Source organism: Ictalurus furcatus, chromosome 20, assembly GCF_023375685.1.
Source record: "Ictalurus furcatus strain D&B chromosome 20, Billie_1.0, whole genome shotgun sequence".
Lineage (NCBI taxonomy): Eukaryota > Metazoa > Chordata > Actinopteri > Siluriformes > Ictaluridae > Ictalurus > Ictalurus furcatus.
Window position 1 is genome coordinate 16,945,474 of NC_071274.1, and position 23,873 is coordinate 16,969,346.

Genomic DNA, 23,873 nt, shown 5'->3' on the forward strand with positions numbered 1-23,873 from the left:
ATGATTTTGTTATTGTTGTTGTTGTTGATCATTTCTATGATCCCTCTATGATTTTTTTTTTTTTTCAATTTATTTTTTTAATTTTATTTTAATATTTTGCAGATTCTGCAAGGCATTTGTAAACTTATGACCTCAACTGTAGATCTGGATATAGGCCATCCAGATTGCTGGAAAGCATGTTTGTGACCATATAAATAAAATAAAATGAATTCAATAAAATGAATTGTGTCCTTACAGTTACAGCACCTTCAATTACTAATTTATTCTCTAACACCACTGTTTACATATAAGATCTGCATTGTGTCAGTCAACACTGAATAAAACTGACCAACTCTACACGTATTAACCCGTGCACAAGATGACACAAAACAAGAATCCACTATATGGACCACCTGCTCCTGTTAAACATACAGTTCCCAGCTAGAACCCATAGAAGCACTGTAATAATATAGGTTACAGAAGAAGTGGAAAATAGCATTACAATATAGCCATACTGCGAAGTTTCATGTTCCTTTCTGTTGCTCTAGCATGTTACTAGGAACTATTATAAGCCAGCTGTAGTGTTGTTTCAAATATATATATATATATATAATATAATATTCCTAGGAAGACGATCATTTCTGATTAGTATTTTGAAAATCAAGGCAATGTTTGCTTTCTAGCCTAATAAATGTATTCATATAAAGTTGGCAAAAGTCCAAAACTTACAGCAATATTTACACTGGGAAAGTTAGGTGTATTCAGAGATGGGTTACACACATGCTTAAGTCCATTTTCTGGCCTCCCCATTCAGGTTATTCAAATGACCTCATACCATTGAGGTTGCAAGGTTTTTCTGGTAAGTATAAGCTTCAAATACAGGGGAGTTCAATACCGTCTACACCACAACAAAAACAAACAAACCTCATTATTCAGCAGTTTATAAAATAGCACTTGATCCAGCACATCCAATTCATTTGTTATGAATTTTTAAATCCTGAGATCATTTAGATCATTTCTTTCTTTTTTTAATTAATTAATTAATTTTTTTTAAGCTCATGCTCGGACAGTTATTACATCCTGTGCGTTCAAAAAGCATGGGGCTTTACAGTATGTGATCACCAGCAGTGAGCTGAAGAGATTGGCACCTGGGTGCTGCGTTACACATGGCTGGCTCTGTCATTTCAGCTTCCAAACATAAGCAGCAAAATGTCAGTGCTGTTCCAGGCCGTGTTTGCTCACACTGAAGCCAGAACGGTGTCAGAAATGAAACACGGTTTTGCAGTAGATAAATAATGCAGATAGCGCACGGCGGAGAAAGTAACCTCCTCGAAATAACAGCTGAGACGGGACTCGGGCGCACTGCCACTCTTATTCACACTAGCATTTTGCTGGAAAAAAGGTTTTCTTACATCTTTATTTGTATGAAATCTAACAAAATTGCTGTAGCCTGTTAGGGCTAGACTGACATATGAGTTGCCTAGCAAACAAAATCGGTGGATATTAAATGTTGATGGGCTTCTCAGTATCAGTAGGAAGCCCAGATGTTGTTTATTTAAATGTTGTATAGGAAAAATTACATACATTTCATTTGTGATGCTTCTTCAACCTAGAAAACATAAAGATCTAGTAGCAGATTTGAATTTTTTTTTGGGGGGGGGGGGGGGTTGTAAATATTTCAGTGAAGTGAAAAAAACTTTATACGAACATTTTAAGATCATTCAAATCCAAATCAGTAACAGCATTGTCACATTGCTCAGGTCAAAAGGAAATCTTAATTTGTGTGAGATCAGCAATGAAAATCCTCAAATAAGAGAGAAAACAGTGGACAATCTAGCTTATTTAATTACAGGAGTGAATTATTTATTTTTTACTCCATCTGCTTTCCAAAGGGTAAGTCATAATTAGTCTTTTAAACAGGCTGTAGTTACCAGAGCAATGTCCAGTTCATTAAACATTAAGGATATGCTTACACTTCATATTAGTGATATTAATCTTTTGTCTTCATAAAGCTTTAAACAGAATAATGAAGGCTTTTATATTGTACGCAACATAAGTGTCAGCTTGCAATTGTTGTAATACTAGTGGTTTCTATGTTGTTTTCTATGACAAGTCCATCCATTGGTGGAGAAAAAACCATGCATCTCTTCGATCGTACGAGTGAAGGCACCTGTCTGAGTCATCCTGCACGTTTTTTTTTTTTTTTTGCTGAAGCTGCTATCTCCCAGCTCATTTCAGTCAAAGAAAACCCAACAAAGCCTTTACCATTCTCTGAAGTATGAATTACAGAGGAGCCGAATAAAAAGAGAAAAAGGTGAGCGGAGGCACCAGCATCACTTAAGTCTTTTGTTATAGCTTTCTCAGGCTGCCTTCTTGGCATTCATTGCCAATCTGTATGAGACAGACACAGCTCCAGAAGAGGGGTTCGAAAATGGCTCCCAAATGCACTGTAAAACCTCTCTAAAGCCTTTACCCTTCATTCCCAAGAACATTAGCAGTACCGTGATGGGTGAGTGTTTTTTTTTCAGCCTGTGCTGGCCAAAGACGGGACAGGGCGCCACTCATGCTGTCCCTGAACGCTCAGCGTGGCGGCACGACTTATGGCGCAGACGACCCATTTGCTTGGTTTGTAGATCAATATCGAAGAGAATGAAGGTTTGTTTTATTACAGCAATAAAGTGTCAGGTAATCAGTATGGAGACACTGCTAATGACCCGAAGCCTGACTTTTTCCGCTCGTAGGACTGCAGTTAGTCATCCATCACAAAGCGAGTCAGCCAGCATTTCCTTCTTGAATTCTCTTGCTCATCCCGGGCAAGCGGCCATTTCCATATCGGCACTCAAACCGAGTCAAAACGCAAAGGTGACCGTTAGCCCACGATGGATGAACTTATGTACCGTACAGTATGAACGATTTCTACATAGCATGAACCCTTAACACAATTCAATCAATACAGACTAAGCCTGTTTAAATGCAAAATCAGCATTAGCATCAGTAAACTTGTCCTCCACCTGATTTACAACCAGTGTTCTTCTGGAATGAGTATAGATTCGGAAAGCAAATCATCAGTCTGAATAGATCTAAGCGGCAAGAGATGTCCAAGCTGGTCCACAAAGGGCCAGCTTGGTCGCACGTTTTAATTTTAACAACGCGGAAGCACCTGATTAACTTTGGAGTCGGCGATTCGTCATTACTGGCCTAAACTGTGGAACTCTCTCCCTGACAACCAACGTGCAGCTGATTCACTTAGCACTTTAAAAAAAAGTATCTTAAAGCGCAATTTTTCACTTGGGCCAGTCCTCAAACCAGTTCATTTTCCATACTCAATTTTATTTGTATTATTATAATTATGCTATTTTATTTGCTTAGCCTTTTATTTCTATTATTTCTTTCATTTTTATTTCTTACTACTGATTTTAATGTCCTGTATGTCTTCTGTCAAGCACTTTGTGAGTATTGTTTTAAAATGTGCTATATAAATAAAGCTTCACTTATGTACTTACTTGCTTAATCAATTACACAGTGTCCAAGACTTTGCACTATTCACTGTTCAGCGCCATTTTGTAGTGGTGTCTTAAAACATAGTGGAGAATATCCATGTTGTACCTGTTGTGCTTGTACAGTAACAATAAAGATATTCATATTTGCATTTGTATCATTTGATTGAACTAATAATGAGGAATTTTTTTTGTTGGTTTATTTTTTTTCTTGAAAGTTTGCCACAAATGTTTACAGGCTAATCTGGTTGAGTCTACAGATGTGTATCAGAACTGGGACCTCCCCATTCAAGTCAGATCTATCCATCCATCCATCCCACTTGTCCTACACAGGGTCCCTGGGAACTCGGGGCACAAGGCGGGGGACACCCTGGACAGGGTGCCAACCCACCGCAATGCAGAATTACACCCACATTCACACACTACGGACGATTTGGAAATGCCACTCAGAATACAGCGCATGTCTTTGGACTGGAGGAGGAAACCGGAGTACCCGAAGGAAACCCCCGGAGCATGGGAAGAACATGCGAACTCCGCGCACACGGGATGGAGGCAGGATTCGAACCCCCAAAAAAAGTCAGATATAAGGTTTAAATAAAGACCGTGTTCACTAACATGAATTTTCGGCAGTCCTTAAAATAAAATAATAACATAATAAAAAACATAATAAAATAACTACGTGAACAGGATTATAAAAAAACAAAAAACAAACATCAGATACAGATACAGGTAGTGGTATTGCGTAAAACCCTTATTTTATAGTTAGCTCAGTTAGATACAGGGCAAATTATTGTGTGCAGAACAAGCTAGCTATGGGTGTGTGAAATGGGTGTGTACCAGGCCTACTGTGAATGGGACACAGGAGAGACGTGTTAGAGAGAAGAGATGAGGAAAAACTGGGGCAACATAACAAATGCTTTGGACCCGGGCCGGCTAGTAGGAGAGCGAGAAAGGCGGCAAAACAAAATTGTACTTTGATGTGGATGGTGTTTGAAAACACACGCGCACAAACCACCACAGACTCAACAGCCACTGCCCTAATCAGTTCTCTCCCTTTCTTCATTAAGCGCTCTTTCTGTCTCTCGTTCACTGCTACGTTATTCCGCTTTTCCCTTCTTCTTCTTCTTCTTGGTCGCTCTTTCTTTCCCTCATTTGAAAAGGAGGATAAAAGAGAACAGTAGTGAAAACGCTGGCAGATCTGAGAGTATTTTTAAAAAGCGAGCGATAGCTCTTTAATTGTCTTCCTCATTGTGAATGATTGATGCTATTCATCCATCTGCCCTTATCTGCTCACACATCTGAGACACCAGTTCATTCAAAATTTACCAGCCAGATTCAGGATGGAACTCATGTACACCATCACGAGATACTTTTTACAAACCTTGTGTATAACTTTTCAAATAAAACACGGTGAATATTGTGCACATACATTAAATATGCAAATACTGCATGAATGCATATTTTCCAAAAAGTATCATTTCCATGATATTGCTGTATAGAAACAAATACACTAAACAAGGGGTTTCAAACATATGGCCATGAATCTGAGACACCGAATGAATCGAGAATCTGTGTTATGAATTAAAATTGTCTTGTGGATGGTAACTGAATCAAAATATATTTTTTCTCAAAAAAGAAAGAAAAAGAGTTGTTTCTCCCCACAACCCTGTAGGATAAGCGGTATAGAAAATGGATGGAAGAGTTGTTTCACTGGGGGCAGAATAGAGCAATAAATTCAGGGTCATAATCTCTGAATTTATTCTGATAAAAAAAAAGTAGCATTCTGTACGTTTACATGGTCAACAATAATCTGATATTAACCCGATTAAGACAATACTCTGATTAAGAAACTAGCATGTAAACAGTGATCATTGGTTATCTTAATCCGACTAAAGTCATACTCGAAGTAAACACAAATGGAATTAAGACGTGGAGTATTCCTATTCCTTTAGTATTCCTGTTTTAGTCGCATTATCGACGTGTATTACAGACATGTACACACCTTAATCACACTATTAACGTTGTGTGGGAGTTTTCACCACATTTTGCTCAACCATTTGATAGCCGTAAGCTGCGTCCAAAACCGTGTACTTACCTACTATATAGGAGGAGAAATACATGTATCTTAGCTACTATATAGTAGGTAAGTACGCGGTTTTGGACGCAGCTTACGGCTTCAAGCAGTTGTCTATTTGCACGTATAGCATGATAAATAATTAACTGCACTTGAAGCTTTCGTAAAATTAAAATGAAACACCCAAAACTGTATATGGTACCATAACAAAGACGAACTGTATGTTGATATTTGAAATTCTGGAGGGAATGTCGGACGGCGTGGTATGGGGACATAATGACATGTGCCGTTAATCGATCTATGTTCTATAACATGTAAAACGGGAACATGAAAGGAATATTCTAAAATCAACTCATGTAAACACCTTAATCACAATATTATTCAATATAAGGTCAATAATTAGATTATTGCTGTCCATGTAAATGTAGTCAATGATATGTAATTCATCATTAGCAAGCTAAACATTTGACACCATAACCATGTCTCTTTCCAAAAGTAATGTAGGGGTTTTACAGTGACAGGGGTGAATATTTATGCACTCAGATCTTGTCACAAGTTGATTTGTTGAGTTGATTGGCTCCTATATTTCATGATGCAGTAACACTGGCCTTTTCAATCTCGACTCGTTCAAATTTTTCGAGTTTTTAGGTTACTCTTATTTCCTAAAAGAACGCAGTCAAACAACTACAGCAACCACCTCACCATTAAAACATTCATATAAAGTTATAAAATGCAGATTTATAGGTTGTCAGTCACTATTTGCACTAGTCAATTATTATTAATGTTCCTCTTATTTCACTCTTCATTTTTCACTTGTCAATGTGAGCAACTACCAGGTCGAATTTTCAGAAACAAATGATCATTTGGCCTAAAAAGTGATTCTGACATACACTGCAGCAAGAAATATGTCTTTTAGTCTAATTACAGTAACTTTTTGTATAAAGTCTATATTCGAATACAACCCCAATTCCAAAAAAGTTGGAACGCTGTGTAAAATGTAAATAAAAACAGAATGCAATGATTTGCAAATCTCATAAACCCATATGTTATTCACAATAGAACATAGAAAACATATCAAACGTTTAAACTGAGGAAATGTACCATTTTAAGGGAAAATTAAGGTAATTTTGAATTTGATGGCCGCAAAACGTCTCAAAAAAGTTGAAATGGGGCAACAAAAGGCTGGAAAATAAGTGTTAGTAAAAAGAAACAGCTGGAGGAATTCCATTACAGAATTATACAGATTATCACGGGCATGCAATATTGATTTTCAACATTGATTATCTTTTGACGAAGCATTTTACAAGCATATATATATATATATGAAACAAACAAACAAACAAACAAACAAAATATATATATATATAAATATATATATATATATATTTTGTTTGTTTGTTTGTTTGTTTGTTTCATGAAGCTCTAGTAATGTGCTATAAATAATTCCTTGAAATGTATAATTATGTTGTACTGCAAGTGTTAATATTCATTATAATGCCATGTGTTGTTCTACCCTACATGTATAACTAATAATGATCTAAAAACATTATAAACACTATATTATATAATACTATAATAACAAAATAAACTATTTTATAATATTATAATATCAAAATAAAAATTAAAGTTAAAATTAAATAAAGTATGGATGCTTTGTTCTAAAACTTCCAAAAAAGACAAAGTAATCAATCTGGCAACCTCAGGATGGCATTGACCTAAGTCATGTTCATTATATAAGTGATTGAAGTGATTGCGGTAATTTCACGGTAAACGCAAGACCCTGTTTGATGGCAGCAAAGGGCCCATATAACAGCACTAAACCCACCCATCCACACACTCTCTCTCTCTCTCACACACACACACACACACACACACACAGGCATATATTGCAACATGCATGGTTAATGCAAACTTCCATCCATCATCCATAAATACATCTGTTAGCAATGCTATTGTCTTTCATAAGTACAGCGAATCAGGCAGTCTTGTTCATAATGTATGAGGCATTTTGTTAATGAGCAGGATGACATGGAAGTTTTAAACAGTAATGGTCCTTTCTGCAAATACTGAATGCAGACTCCTGAGTGCTGATTGAGCAATGAGTATATCGATTACCGCAACCACAGAACGCAACTCGCTCTAATGACCCACGGTTTAAAGAGCAGGAAACTTTTTTACTCAACAAGACTGCATCAACATTATCATCTAGCCACATAGCTGCTAGGACAGCATGCAACAGTTTCAGCTTATCATCAACAAGGAGAAGACCAATATTAACTTTTAATATTAAAAAGATCTGATGGCTAGCCTACTGGCATGCTAAAAGAGTTTAGCAAACATCTGTGTCTGGTTGTACCATTAGAAAAATGCTTCGTAGAGCAAGAACTTAGCCAAAAACAAACAAAACAGTTATTGCTAATGCTTCTTTTTATGACTAGCCACATTAGCATATTTGGCCAAACTATCCCCAAGTTAGAAACAAATGTGAAAACGTGTGTTTAAAATGTCATTCAAGTTACAGTACTGCATAAGTATTTTTAAATTGTGGTTGGGTGATGTTACAAATACTAGCTTAAGGCTAAAAAAAAAAAATGGATTTAAAGACAAAAACAAAATGCACACTCATTTCTCTAGCACTTCACTGACAAACAGCTATCATACAAGAGTGCCACTAGCACTTCATTGATACTAGCTATCATACGAGAGTGCCACAATGCTGAAATAAGTGAAAGTCCCCACTTCCCCTCAAGATAAGAAATAGAAAATAGAGAAAAATCATGTGATTTGTTTCAGTCTTGTTTACCAGTCTCTTACATATTGTAAGATACTGTAACTATAGAACGGTGTTGCCATATGGCAACCGTTAATTTATCTCCAGTTTGTTTGATAGACAATAATACAAAACTTATGTTTTCCTATGTAACTGGAGAAAGGGGGCTTTGACATAACAACAACAACAACAAAAAGCCATGTCAGATGACCAGGAAGTGTTTTTTGCGCTTTCTTTTTCAGCAGTCACATGGTATGGTGAATGTCATCCTTGGAGGGTAAAATATTTAGGCAAAACTACTTAAAGGATAAAAAATTAAACACAATCTATCTGAGATAAGTTAACTTAAAAATAAAGTTTTTTTTTTTTTTTTCATTTAAACAAGTTTATATATTTTGAGTATTCTGTTAAATGATAAACTGTAATTGTTGCCAAATGGCAACAACATGCGATAATGGAACTGTGGTATGTGCATTCATGAACTGAAACAGGCCCACATAGCAAAAAAGATGCTAGGCTTCTCTAATAGTATATTTATACTTTTTACACATGCAAAATATGGAAAACTGTTGTGATTTCAGACATTTTGCAATTGCAGCTTACTTTCTAAAAGTTTCAAGAGAAAGAATTAAAAAAGAATTAAAAAGAAATTATGGACTGCAAAACCGAGGGTACGGATTACAAAACCGAGGGTACAGATTACAAAATCGAGGGTACGGATTGCAAATCCGAGGGTAAGGATCACAAAACCGAGGGTACAGATTGTAAAACCGAGGGTACGGATTGCGAAACCGAGGGTACGGATTACCAAACCCGAGGGTACGGTTTACAAAACCGAGGGCACGGATTACACATGGCTGTTTTTTTTCTTCTTACCTGACACTAGGGGGGCTCCGTACGTATCAATGTAAGCAACTACCAGGTCGAAAAATCTGACTCTGAAATACACTACAGCAAGAAATACTGTATGTCTTTTAATCTAATAACAGGAACTTTTTCTATAAAGCATGTATTCATATATAATTATAACTGTTCTTATATTTCATTGTAATTTGGTATGACTAACTTTAACTTAATTTTAGCTTTTAGATTTTAGCCACAGCTAGCATGGGCTACTCTCGGCTCGATAGTTAGCGACGCTAACCAACAAACTGGATTCTGCTATTAGAGAGAATTAGTTCAGCTAATTTCAAAACCTGAACTTGTGTTAACCATTTCTTATAAGCTCCTGACTACAGCTTCATTTTTGTTTTAACTGCAAGCCAATCTGCTCAAACATAATTGGATATCAATATCATGAGGGGATTTTATGTGTGTGAATGCTTTAGCTTGAGTAAATGCTAACACTTTCATCCCAAATGCCCGATAATTCTATTGCTAATGCTGACGCAGCCCAAGAGACACATACAGAGGACTGTGTCCATCCATTTCTCTCAAAGGTCATCACAGCATGAGCTCTCACGTAGGTGAATATGACACACACTTATATAACAGTGTGTGCGCGTGTGTGTGTGTGTGTGTGTGTGTTTGTGTGTGTGTGTGCCTTTTTGTGCTTGCCTACCCATAACAACTTCAATTAGGAGACCATTCAATTTGATTGCAGTGAACCTCTCTGTTCAGACTCACACACATACGCACACACACACACACACACACACACACACACACACACACACACACCCATTCCACATCTATACATACAGCGTGCAGCCAGCAGTCTTTGTGAAAATAAGACATCAAAGGCACAAAAACCCCTTTAAGTGGCCGTCTCTATTCGGCTGCGATTCGGAGACACACATGCAGAGAGACTCTTTTGTTTGGGCCGCTGAAAAGCACTTGGTATTCTGGATACGTCGCTGTGTGCTGGGTTGCAAGGAGAAAGGCGGGCGAGGGATAAATATCATTTATGACAAAGCAAGGAGAGTGAGTTTGCCACAGTGGCATTGCTGTTGTGCTACAGGGCTTTCTGACCATTGCAATGTTAGCAGAGACATGATTCAGGACTAGTGAACCAAATACAAATGAACAAATGATGTGTTCTAAATAGATTTCAATATGAGGTACACTGACCCCCCCCCCCCCTAGAATTTTTTACTTTAATGTGGGCACGAGCGAACAGCCAGACATGAACCTCCTGGGACAAACAAAGAGCACGTTCTTTAACGTGAACATACAGTGCTGTGCGTAAATATGTACTGTACATATTTACAGAGTCCTTCGTAATTGCCTGGGCACGGTTGTAGGTTTTAAATTCCGCTACTAGGTTGTTTATATTTTGGGAAATAGAACCAACTAAACTTGTTAGAAAATACCACAGGCTGTAAACAGTAAACTGTCTGAATTATGAACTGGAGTGATGTAGCTGAGGTTGAGGAACTGTTGGAACCAACTAGAACTGTTGATGCTGGCATTTCTACTTCTGGGTTTGCTTCTCCAAATTTCTCCTATGTTTCTGGCTTAGGCCATGCCCACTTCAGGTTTAAATCTAAATATAGATACAGATACAGATATTTGGAGCACGAAACAAATACAGATCCAGATTTAGATTCAGATGTGTGTGTTTCCTGACTTTAATGACTTGTGTGTCCTCGATTACAGGAACATGTTAAAAACAGTGCTCAAGCCGACATTCATTGGTTGCCTTTCTTCTATTGTCAAGGTTGGGATTTAGTTTGTGGTTATGGTATGAATTTACAGTTCCAGTATATCCAGTGTGTGTGTGTGTTGAGGATAAGTCCCTACGAGTCTCGTGAGAAGCCCGGGATCACACTAGACAATACATACAATCTTTACTCGTTCCCCTGTGCTGGAGGTGCCCTTGTAAAAGCATTGCTGCATTGATCCTGGTTTTCTGGGGTAGCATTTCAAATACAAGTACTGTAAGAGCTGTTGTTGTTTTGTTTTTCTCTTGAGAAAGAGTAAGGGAGAAGGGGGAACGAGGAGTCAATCCTGAGGTATAAGGATACTGTCATGGTAGCGCCGAAGGGCACAGAACAGCCCTATCCATGTTTGATATCCATGAGAGCAGAGTATTTTTGTGATTTTTTTTTTTTTAAAACAAAAGATCAAAAGGTTAAACAATAAAGACAAATTTTCACAGCCTGCTTTGCTCATATTTACCAAGGGTGCCAATATTAGTACAGGGCACTGGTATAGGGAAATGAAACATTCCATAATTATATAAGATTAATATTGAAAGTCAACTGATAAACGATGTGTAATACAGTGATGTAAACAAGTTTTGCATATTACTGATGACATAGGGGATGTAAGTCACATGTTTTGGAAGTAATCTATCCACTGTATATCTAGCCATATCTAATTATCTGTCTCTAGAGATATCATAACATTAACAAGGCCACTGAGGACACGTGTGTGCTGTCTGGACAGATGAAGATATGAACATTTTTCTTCGTTTTATTAAAGAAAACAACATCAAACATCAGCGTGACCCTGAGCGGAATGAAGCAGTTACTGAAGATGACTAAATGAATGAATGTCACACATCAAATCTCCATTACGCTGCATTCAGCGCACTTTTCCTTTAGCACGAAGTGAAAAACAGCCGTGTGCTAGTAATTTCTCCCTAATCACGTTTCACACAGGATTTTAGCATGATTATAGTTGATGGAAACACTGATTCGTTCACGTTATCTTTTGATGAATATAAAAATTGTTTTTAATCGTGAAACAGGGCCACGGGAAATATAAAGAATGGTGTGGTATGGTTACTTATCCTAATCCGGAATCCTAATCCTGTCTGTACCCTGGTTGAGAACCTGTGTCAGCTTCCCATGACATAATGGTAACAGTTGAAAAGCTTGAAAATGTCTGATCTTCTTTTAACCTTTTCATCTCTCTGAATCACTATTTTTAGCTTCACCTATATGTCCCTGTTTGGTACTTTGGCAATGAGGACAACCAAATTCATGCTTAGCTATGGAAATCACAGCTTGATGACTGTACTGTGCCATTCTGCATTGTCCTGTGGAAAATCATATTTCATGAGCAGCCATGAGGGGATGTGAAGCAATTAGTGACTGTGTAACAGTGGCTGGTGATTGCTAATTCACTAAAAATATACTGCTGGCTGCAAAAGTGGGGCTAGAATCATGCAGTGTGCACTCTGGCATAAAGAGAAGTCCTTATGAGTTCTGAAATGTCATGTATGTGAGTAACCAATATGGAGACTTTGCTCTATCCCCTGTGCTGGAGGTGCCCTTGTTCCACTGATTATAATAGGCTTCAAAGGCATCACTTCAGTTACAATACTCAAGATATGGTTTTGAATCTGTTCAGTCAGAGTATAATTGGCTCTGATGCGTTATGATTTTTGGTCTAAGTGCATGCCGTTCAGATTTGCGGTGGAACATATAAAACCTGATTACGGTTTCGCTTGGTCATTAACGGAGATTTTGTCATAACCACACTACAGAAAGAGAAAAAAAAAGAAAGGAGAAGGGGTATAAGTGGGCAAGCTAAAGGGCTAAGTCCCCTATCTATCAACGACAAAAAAAAGACATCTACACTATATATGGTTTTCACTGAGGAGCATGGTGGTTTAGTGATTAGCACATTTGCCTCACATCTCTGGGGTTGGGGGTTCGAATCCCATGGTTGCCCTGTGTGGAAAGAGCCTGAATGTTCTCCCTGCCCCTCAGGGGTTTCCTCCGGGTACACCGGATTCCTCCCCCAGTCCAAAGACATGCATTGTAGGCCTATTGGCATCAAATTGCCTATTGTGTGTAAATGGATATATGTGTCTGTGTGCAATTGTGCCCTGTAATGGGTTGGCACCCTGACCACGGTGTGCCCCAAGTTCCCAGGGAGCGGCTCCAGGCTTCCCTGCGATCCTGTGTAGTACAAGCGGTATGGAAAATGGATGGATGGATGGATAGTATGAAGAAGTGAAACTGGGACTGATTTATTTCTATCCCACACTGTAGATTCATGCAGCCTACCTTACCTGATTTTTTCCCCATCAAAATTAAATACAGAATGAGATAGATTATGTACTTTTTTTTCTCCCAGGTAGCTCAGTGATTAAGACATTGGACTTCTGATCCAAAGATTCAAATCCCTGCACTACCAAGTTTTTACTGCTGGGCCCTTGAGCAAGGCCCCTAACCCTCAACTGCTGAGTTGTATAAATGAGATCAATGTAAGCCACCCTAGATAAGCACATCTGCCAAACGCCATAAATGTAAATGTTAAAAAATTAGACAGTCTAAGCACACAATGAAATATCCAATGAAATTACACAAAAGGACAGATAACAAAATCACAAATGTAGTGCTTTTCATGGTTATAAAATCTCACGCACACGTACATAAACACACAAGCATACAGACAAAACAAATCTTCATATCTACTGACTGTTAGTCTATTTGGATGTGAAATTAAATAATGTCTATGGTATGTGAAGAAAGACAGTGAGACAGTGGCAGCCCAAGATCTTAAGAAATACTGAAAGGCTTTTCCAAACCTGACTGACCCTTACACACACACACACACACACACACACACACACACACACACACACACACACACAAGATTTAATGGGACAGGTGGGAACTACATTCTTTCTCCTTCTCCATTAATAAGCACACTGCTGGGCAGTACAGTATATTATTCCCACAGTCACTATAAAACATTTTATAGGCTGCTGCTACTGTACATTAAGCTGCTGTTGCTCTTCAAGCTCACCTCACACCCACAGGACAAGGACAACGGAACAAACATCCAAACACGCATCAGGGCTATAAGACCCGCTGTTCTGTTACAAAATATTAGAATTTGCATAATATTTACATTATCACAGGGGCAAAAAAAAGACTGTCCAAGCTCTCATTTCCTTTTGAAACACATTTACTAATCTTTTTTTTTCTTCTTTGTCTTTTGTCCTATAAAGACAAACAAAAAGACGTCCCCTTTTCAATAGGCACTTATTGGATTCAGTCGTCATCTGTTGCAGAATCACATTTTATTGGGTATATAATGCACTATGTAGTGCACAGTGAATAGGAAGCCACTTGGGATCCAGCATGTTGCATGAGATAAAAATATATATATAAATAAATTCCAGATTTTACTAATACATCCATCCATCCATCCATCCATGCATTCATCCATCCATTAATTCATTCGTCCATCCATTCATTCATTTATCCATCCATCCATTCATCCATTCATCAATCAATTCATTCATTCATTAATTCATTCATCCATCCATTCATCCATCCATTCATCAATCAATTCATTCATTCATCCATCCATTCATTCATCCATCTTTAGTAACCACTAAAGTATGAACAGTGTAGTGCTACCGCTGAAGTGCACTCTGTATGAAATGATCAGCTCATTAACATTCACATAAATTCAAATGTTGCGCCTTTCAAGAAATTTAAAAAAAAAGCTATTTTTGAAGCAATTTGTCCACCTGAACATTGACAAACAGCCTCCTCTCTCTCTCTCTCTCTCTCTCTCTCACACAGACACACACACACACACACACGCACAAAAACATACAACCCCCCTCACAGAGAGACGGAACAGCAAAAGAAAGGAGAGAAAATTGACGATCTTGGCAAGAGTCCCTGCTATTTTATTGATCACGCTTTGTGCACCGAGAAGTCGTCTTTCCTCATATTCTCTGCTCTCATCCCTCTCGTATATTTAACAAAAGCAGGCAGGGCTGTGAAATCCCAGGCTCCAGTCACACTCTCTCCTCTAATGACTTTTTAATTTACTGTCTAATGGTAATGCACTTGGCAGGGCCAGGATGTGGCCTACACACACACTTCTTCACTCAATAATGCAATCGCTTTAGTCAAAATGAAATCCCACAACAGCCATCACAGAGCGAGAGAGAGAGAGGGAGAGAGAGAGAGAGAGAGAGAGAGAGAGAAACTAGGATAGAGGAAAAATGAAGGGGGGGGGGTGCAATGTAGAGAAAGTGAGTTTGTGAGATGAAGCGAAGAAGTGCAAGAGCAAGAGAGGCTGCAGGCGAGAGAGAATGAGTGACTCAGTCGGTGAGTGAGAGAAAACATGAGTGAACGGAATAAGATCACTTAGGTCAAGGCTAATATCAAGAATGACACCACATATAAAAACAGTACGAGTGGAGAGAAAGCGGAGCGTGAGGAAAGAAGGGTGTGCAAGGTTGAGAAAGTGTGAGTGTGTGTGTGTGTGTGAGAGAGAGAGAGAGAGAGAGAGAGAGAAAGAGTGAGAGAGAATAGAAGAACTAACAGAACAGGTTCACTTAAGTCAAGGCTAACATCTGGAACGAAAAACGTATACAAAAAAGACAGAGGAAGAGATTAGCTGAGGAGGAAGTAATAGATTTGGCCATACCTCCACGACTCTCGCTGTCAGCTGGTTTAACCTGAATAGGCCGTGTCATCTGCAAGAAAGAGAGAGAGAGAGTGAGAGAGAGAGAGATACAGAGGTTAATCTTGGGATGGAAAAATAAAAGCAATATTTTAAAACAGCGTTTGCATATGCGGCTTATGTTTAACAGTTAGCTACAACTCGCACGTTATGTTTGTTTTGTTTATTTTCATGTCACGTGCTTTTGTTTCTGTCCTGTCTCCGCCCCTGTCTTGTCATTGGTTGGTTCCCCTAATGTGTGCGCATGTCCTGATTTTAATCCTTGATTAAATTGGTTATTTATACCCAGATGTCTCCATTCCTCTTTGCAAAGTCTTGCCAAGTGTTTCATTTCCTTATATATTGCTTCCTGTTTTCTGTCTCTTGGCTGCGTCGGTGGTTATGAACATGGATTTCCATGTGATGATGTTGCGTGGATGTGTATTGACGTCCTCTATTGTCAACGACTATGATTTTTTAAAAATGATTTCCTTTAATAAAGAACAGTCTAAGATTATGCACTTGCATCTTGGCTCATCATCACATATCTTGCACAATCTCTGCTTTTAGAAGAAAACATATTTATTGTCCCTAAACACAGCACTGGCCATGTCTTCAACCTTATTAGACACCCTGCCAATGGGAAGATATCTGTATGTGTGGGCTATATACTGTAGCCAAAATGTTGACGGTGATGGCATAGACTATACATTTTATGAGAATGGAATATAAAATGACTAAATAAAAAATGTTTTAATTAAAACAACAACAACAACAACAAATAACTGGAGTTGTTTACACACAAGTTTTTTCAAGCTTTGGATAGTCATGTATATACATGTTGATACTGAAAATGTATAAACTGTTTAGTGAAGAGTTTATTTTTTGAAAAAATAAAAGCACCTAGTGACAAAACTTTTTGGACAAACCTTAGCAACTTTCCAAATGTCACCAGTACTGTCCTGAAAGTGCGAGGTCTAGCTTTCCCGCTGCAGTCTCACCTCTCTCTGCGTCTGCTCTGTTCAGTGAGGGGCTGAGAGCCAGAGATTTAACAATGCCATGGATAATGTGACGCGACCTTCGTCCCAATTTACATCATTTGTAATGCAAATGTTTTTTAAAACATTTTAAAATGGAATACAACATGTTTTACACGTTATTACAGCCTAGTTCTCTTGTTCAAAGCAGTTGTAGTGTTCAGAAACATTTTTGATCATTCATGTTCCATACCTGTCCGTTATATAGTTTTATAAAAGCCATAAAAGTTATTTTTTAAAATCCTAAAAGTTATGAAAAGTAATTAAAAAAGTGAAAAAACACGAAAGCAAAAAAAAAAATCCATGTATCCATCCATCTATCTATCTATCTATCTATCTATCAAAAGAGATTTTAATATATATATATATATATATATATATATATATATATATATACACCAGAGCTTCACAGGTTGCCACTGGAGTCCTCTCCTCTTCCACTCCTCCATGACAATGGAGCTGGTGGATGTTAGAGACCTTGTGCTCCTCCACCTTCCGTTTGAGGATGCCCCACAGATGCTCAATAGGGTTTAGGTCTGGAGACATGCTTAGCCAGTCCATCACCTTCACCCTCAGCTTCTTTAGCAAGGCAAAAGACGTTATCATGCTGGAATACTGCCCTGCGGCCCAGTCTCCGAAGGGAGGGGATCATGCTCTGCTTCGGTATGTCACAGTACATGTTGGCATTCATGGTTCCCTCAGTGAACTGTAGCTCCCCAGTGCCAGCAGCACTCATGCAGCCCCAGACCATGACACTCCCACCACCATGCTTGACTGTAGGCAAGACACACTTGTCTTTGTACTCCTCACCTGGTTGCCACCACACACGCTTGACACCATCTGAACCAAATAAGTTTATCTTGGTCTCATCAGACCACAGGACATGGTTCCAGTAATCCATGTCCTCAATCTGCTTGTCTTCAGCAAACTGTTTGAAGGCTTTCTTGTGCATCATCTTTAGAAGAGGCTTCCTTCTGGGATGACAGCCATGCAGACCAACTTGATGCAGTGTGCGGCGTATGGTCTGAGCACTGACAGGCTGACCCCCACCCCTTCAACCTCTGCAGCAATGCTGGCAGCACTCATACGTCTATTTCCCAAAGACAACCTCTGGATATGAGGCTGAGCACGTGCACTCAACTTCTTTGGTCGACCATGGCGAGGCCTGTTCTGAGTGGAAGCTGTCCTGTTAAACCGCTGTTTGGTCTTGGCCACCGTGCTGCAGCTCAGTGTCAGGGTCTTGGCAATCTTCTTATAACCTAGGCCATCTTTATGTAGAGCAACAATTCTTTTTTTCAGATCCTCAGAGAGTTCTTTGCCATGAGGTGCCATGTTGAACTTCCAGTGACCAGTATGAGGGAGTATGAGAGCGATGACACCAAATTTAACACACCTGCTCCCCATTCACACCTGAAACCTTGTAACACTAACAAGTCACATGACACCGGGGAGGGAAAATGGCTAATTGGGCCCAATTTGGACATTTTCACTTAGGGGTGTACTCACTTTTGTTGCCAGCGGTTTAGACATTAATGGCTGTGTGTTGAGTTATTTTGAGGGGACAGCAAATTTACACTGTTACACAAGCTGTACACTCACTACTTTACATTGTAGCAAAGTGTCATTTCTTCAGTGTTGTTACATGAAAAGATATAATCAAATATTTACAAAAATGTGAGGGGTGTACTCACTTTTGTGAGATACTGTATATTATAGAATAGATAATCGTTATACCTGGTCTCCATGTGGCATACCTGGTCTGCATGTGGCACGCACCCCCCCCCCCCCCATATTGGAGGAGACCAATAGGGGAGGTTTGGGGGGGCTTTAGTTACAACCTCTGGTTTAGGGCATACTTGATTTACACTAAACAGCTCCATACTGGCATGAGGTGGTGCACTGTAAAAATGACATAATTATGGTATGTACTCTTTATGACTACTTGTTAATCAAAGGGGTTACATACCTCTTCTGTTGAATGCAAACCAGACTTAAAAACAATCTGAAAACAAAACTGACCTTTTCCCTTGTCAGCGCCTGTCTTTATTCAGACGATTCATCTGTACTAATCACTTAAAAAACAAACTTCATATTTGTCCACAATTTTCCACTAAAAACTGTGACTCTAAATTGCCTCTGACTTTGGACAAGAAGAATTTGAGACTATGGGTTACATCAAAAAATCAGCACAGACATGTCAAGATGCTTGCAGGGAAGCAAGACACCACCTCCACCTTCAATACATATGGCATCACTCGTTGAACAATAGTCCTCTTCTTGCACTAGCAGGATCTAATCTAACCCGTGGTGGTGAGGGGGCCAAGCAATCTCATGACTGACTGCAGGCTGGCATCGAGCTCAGACTCCATGTTTGTTTTGGAACACTCACTTAATAAGTCCCGCCAACACAAAAGCTACTTTACATTGTCTTTAAAGAAGAAAATAGTCAGATTCATAGCATGGTAATATCTTTTCTAAGGTATCTGTGGAATTACATGATTAGTCTGGGACTATAAACACTTTTACACATTAGAAACGGCACAATGAACTCCTTAAACTCCCAGGACACATTGTCAGGTCAAGACTACTAAACCAGACATTCCTCATTTTCATAATTACATACCGTTTCTCTTAATTTTCGAAGTTACTGAAGCATTCAGAGTTATTGAATAATAAGTTAGGAGTTATGTAGGTCTGAAAGGTTAATCGAACGTGGAAAAAATGTGGACTTTGTGTACAGATATATCTACACAGTATAGTGCTTGGAAACACAAAACACAGACAGCCCCCCTGACTAGGCTGTGGTCCCATCAACAACTACTACTCCATCATTTTCTCTCTCCAATTACCTTCGGTTTGATCGCTCTCCTGCTTTTTTTTGTCATTTTGTTGGATGATTTCTTTTCTCCCCTCACACTAGGTTGTTTTTCGTTGCGCACAGAGGCATGAAGTCACCCTTTATATCATGAATAAGGAGTGTGTGCCATGAAGCGGAGAGTGCGAGGAGAGAACTCATGGAAGACGCATTTGCATTTGTTTACACTCCGATGTGGCTGAGGAGATGGAATTGGGTATGAGACGGCTCGCTTCTCGCACATCTAATGCCCAATGAGGAGGTTTTTTAAATCTTACATCTTGAATCCAGTGGAAAGTAATATTCTAATTGGGGTGTGCAGGTGGGATTCGATTCATCGGAGTCCTCACGTGTGTAAGAGGGGAAATTGCATTGCCTGTTTTGCAGAATTCGACAACAGGAGCGTGAGCGTGAAAAAGAGGTAGAGAAATAGAGATGAAATAGAGGGAGACAAGAGAGAGACCGGAGGGAACAGCGGGTGAGATCCGCGCTCGCCCGTAGTGCCATTGCGATGATGAAATGCTTCCCTGTAGTGAGCTGTCACGGTTCATGCAGCACAAGCACAACAGGAAGCGGCGGCTACGATGGGCTGCTACTGGAAGTTAGCAGCGGTGCTAACTGGAGCATAGCGCACGTATCTAACACACGCACCCCCCACCATGCACATCCAAACATGTCTAAATACACGCTTTAGGCTTTCAGACACAGCCTATGGTGCAGCTGGGACTGTTTGCAAAGAATCTTTTGCAACATTGCATCCTTTAGGATAGCAGGGAACACACCGTCTCATCTCGCATGCCTATTCATTCCAAACACACTTTCAGTCGGTAGGACTGAACATCTAGGGAGGCATATGAGAGCTTTTCAAATAAGGGCTCTGAGCAAAATAAAGCAGAAATCCAAATCTCTTTTCCTTTATGGTTTAGAAAGCATGAATGCTTCCAGATAGATCGATCTAACCACTATGTAAGCAAGCACAGAGCTCAAAGAGCTAAATGGATACTCTAAGGGCATCATTACTTTAGCTATTAGATAATATGTTCATTCCCTCAAAGCTAATTATATGTATTTATATGTACAATCTCAGAAGCCAGAAATCTCATGATGCAACCTGATTGTGGTTCTGAGTGCAAGTCCATTCAACTTCAGTACAGAAAACGTTTTTTTTGTATTATTTTTTTTTTTATGCAGCTTGAATATCAGAATTGTGTCTGATTATTCAGGAAGCATAAACATCTGTCTTTTCTGAAGATTGATTGCTAAAGTTCTTTTGCGGTTATGGAAATTAAAATGCAAAGCAAAAACCAAGATTGATTTCCAATGCATCAACCATTTTTTCCTTGAAACAACTAGAAACAACTGAGGAAGTTGGTTGTCAAGTGCTATGGATCAATTTACATATTGAAGCAATACACTCATCTGGGCGACTGAAAACACGAAACTTATCAAGAAAAGACTCACAAAACAAGCAGATTGAAATAGGCCCCTAGGTACTCACGCCTCGTTGCTACACGCAAGCACTTATAGGACTATCTGAACACCAATCTCTGCTACAAAAGCATCTATCCAGAAGAAAAACACACTCCTCCTCTGCACTCCAATCCTCCACAAGTGACATTTTCCAAGTTTAGAAAGGGTAAATACCAAAGTGCCCAAGGTTATTTTTCGGAGTGGTGTGGTAAAATATTATTTCAACAAAACAGCTTATATTTAAAGGTCTTTCACTGTCAGGGATCTGGAAAGATCTTGACCACAGAGAATATCCCATTGGCTAGCTTTAAATGCACCACCAACAGTCTCTGGTTCTGATAAAACCACGCTCATTTCAACATCATCCCAGTGTCCAGCATTTTATTGTTATTTTCTTCACTTGTCCTAGCCCAGAGCACAAGATCAGCCATGGTATTGTGCTCAGAGCAAAGACAGGTAGGGGACTTGCTCGAGGCCCCAACAGTGTCCAGATAGCAGTGCTGGGAGTTGAACTGTCAATCCACCAATTGGTAGCCTAGAGGCTTAGTCAGTATGTCATCACTTTCATTATCCCTTATCATCCCCCAAACTGAAGAAGACTCCAGGCCAAATTTGGTAGAAGGGCAGAGGGACAATTGAGTGTTTATTGTGGGCCAGTTGTAAGGAGCCAAATTAAAGATTTTCATGGCATTTGGATTCCAGGCCAACAAAAAAAAAGCCCAAATGAAACCAATGTGACCCAGCTGTAAGCTCTGCTCTGGAACACAGCCTCATCAAGATTGAGTTGTGGTTGTTTTCTGGAGGTCTAATTTGGATGAGTTCTTTGCCCTCATTCTGTTGATGCATGTAGACTAAATGAGGGCCAACACTGGACCATTACTCAACTGCCCTCAGGGTCTGAAGCCAGGTCCATAACTGAATGCAAGTTTGATTGTAAGCCAAGGTATAAAGTCAGTGTACATATGTTCAGATTAGTGAGTTGAAAACTATGTGTAGAATTCCAATTGAACCAAGGACACTAAAGGCCCACTGTAGTGTATCAAGTGATCATACTTCAAACATGTTTCACCTGGAAAATACTAAATCCAAGTTTAAAATGATGTACAATGTGATGTACATTGCAAAAATCTCTATCATTTTGTGCTAGCTCAGGAAAAAGCTCTCTGCACTGGCTGATTTACAAATAGCATGTTTGTACATTATCTTATGATCCCTTGTATTTACCGTATGGTCCATTATAAACAGTGTATTTTAGCAAAGTGGGCGTGTCCTGTGATCACAGACCACACATTCTTGCATTCAAATCATTATCCTCGTCAGAAAATCAAATCAAATCAAATGCATTCATAACCCAATCTTCTACTCTGCACATACTGTAGTTGTTGTTTTGTTTATGGTTGACGTTCTACCTGCTAGTGGGTAGGTGTATGTTTCATCTATAACTTAAGCCTATGCTGAAACTATATTACTTTATGTTACTTTAATGGTGCAACAATTACATTTTTAAGCAGAAAGTATGCTTTGAGTTTATTACACGTACATCTGTGCACACAGCTTCTACACAAGCATTATTGTTCACATACAGTAGTCATCTGCGTACCTTGCGTGTATTTGGAGAATTAAAAGCTACAGTATATCCACTAGGGGAAAGGATAAGGCTGTAATATCCCTGGCCAGCATTGGAATATTTTCTTCTGATTTTGCATGTCAACGATGAAAATGGCGACAGTGCAAGCGGCTACTATATCTTCGCTATAAAGTTTATCTGGCGAAATCAATGTAGATGGTATGTTAGACCATTAAATTGATCTCATCAGGAAAAACGTCTGGGTTACGCATGTAACCCTGTTCCCTGAGAAGGGATCTTCGACGTTGCGTTTAGCATGACACTATTCCCCATAATGTTATGCTAAACGCAACGTCGAAGTTCCCTTTGAAAGGGAACAGGGAGTATGTTTCTCTCACTTTACATTGCATTTTACTACAACGCACCCACTATTTACAATGGTATTGCACCACATGGATGCGTAGTGTTAACGTACTGAGGATGTGCACGCTCCAAACGAATGCTGGATATGTGTGGCAGTCATCTAGCGTACGCATAGTTAAAAACAAGTATAATCCAGGCTTTAATAGGAGCACATGAGTGGCACAAAAGGAACGTGTTTGTACTATTGTTGGGAGATTACACGTTCAAATCCTTTTGAGAGGGATGGGGTTACTCCCTATGAGTTTGGAAACTAAAACATAGTGACATTTTACTTTCAAACTAGGCTACGACGGAGCTTAATTTGAACTGGTGAAATTATTACCTTACTATACAGTAGGAGAAAAGCAGTACGCCAGAGGAGTAGCATGTCCGAATTCTCAGTGTTCATAAAACAGTAGGCGAGAAATACCCGGATGCGATTCTGCATATGGAACCAGCAGACATTGCGCTATCCCATAAAGCAATGGGATTTTCACAGAAGAGCTGTCAGAATTAAAAATGGCGGAAGGCATTGCATCGGCTCTTTTTAAGTTGAAGGTCACATGACAATGCCGACATGGCGGCTGTAGTACGTCCGGATTGTATTCATGCTACACACTTATACTGATCAGTATGTACTAGATCAACGGTCGAGCAGTATAGATACTGAATCAAATACAGTATGTACTGGCACAGTACACGGTTTCAAATGCAGCCCTAGTCATAAACTTGTAAATTGTGTTAGAGGTGTGTTGGAGCTAGGAAATCCCAAAACAATGCAGAGGTCTAGAGTTGTACACACATCGACTTATACTCCACAGTGGACAGGCCATAAGGACCTGAGTGTGTAATGTC